The sequence below is a fragment of the Crocuta crocuta genome, unplaced genomic scaffold, assembly GCF_008692635.1.
Source record: "Crocuta crocuta isolate KB4526 unplaced genomic scaffold, BGI_CrCroc_1.0 scaffold920, whole genome shotgun sequence".
Classification (NCBI taxonomy): Eukaryota; Metazoa; Chordata; class Mammalia; order Carnivora; family Hyaenidae; genus Crocuta; species Crocuta crocuta.
Window position 1 is genome coordinate 157039 of NW_027528217.1, and position 1042 is coordinate 158080.

The window sequence follows — 1042 nt, forward strand, 5'->3', positions numbered from 1 at the left end:
GGTCTGCAAACAGGCAGGCGAGCAGGATGAAAGTATTCCCTTGATTGCCAGAATTTCTCACAATAATAATAATATTTAAGAGAACCTTCCTTTAGCTGGATAACCCTGCATAAACAGGCAACACAGTTAATCAAAATGTAAACATATGGTTTTCTGACACCTGTGTTGCAAATTCAAAACTAGTTGCAACCCAGAACAGTTTCTAAGTTATCCCACTATAGTGATTCTTACACTTTGCTTCTTTGCTGCGTGATCGCTATGAATCTTCCCGCATTCATCATCTTCTCGATCCTGCTCAAATGTCTCCGGGTATGCTGGTAATTTGTCTTTGGGGCATTCTTCAAAGTAACTGCGAACAAGTTTCCCCACAAACCACTCTTTGTATTCTTCAGGCATCTTGCATTCCATGCGGTTTATAGTGTACGTTGTAGTGGTGCTTTAACAAATAGCAGAAGTAGTGAATATTGTAGCCACATTTCCAAGGGTTATCTCTGAGCCACAAGAGTTTCAAAAAATACAAGTCTTCTAATACTCCATAGTCAAAATTTCATAGACTTTTGTTTGATAATTCTAACTCTTCTAAATGTGTGAATCCTAAAAAAGCATCAGGATCTCTGAATTCAATGCCATTACTACTGAGGTTTAATTTTTTTTAGCTCATGAATATCTTCAAACTACTTGGGTTGAAGCTGGTTGATTTCATTGTATGACAAGCCAAGTTTAACAATGGAGGGATGTTCTTTGGAACTATCTTCAGTTCTTCCTGTTTGCAGTCCAGCATTTGTGTGTAATTGTAGCAAAGAGAAGAGTCTGCCTCGAGCTTGATGATTGGGGGGTCTCCCTGACACTTGGGGTTCTAGGTCTAATTGTTCCCTTTATTCTTCATTGCATAACTATTCAGATTTTATCTGTAGCAACTTTTGTTTTTTAGAACTTGTGGGCTATCACACTTGGCATAGTTCCCCAAATTCTGGTTTCTTGGAATCTGCAACACTGAAATAAGCATTTCCATTTCATGAGTACAGTGCCACAGGTTGTCGTG

The 1042-nt window shown here is 38.7% G+C and overlaps 1 pseudogene; it reads right to left on the reverse strand.

Moving 5' to 3' along the window:
- Window positions 1-207: 207 nt before the first annotated feature.
- LOC144222531 (leucine-rich repeat-containing protein 17 pseudogene) lies at window positions 208-1042 on the reverse strand (annotated as a pseudogene).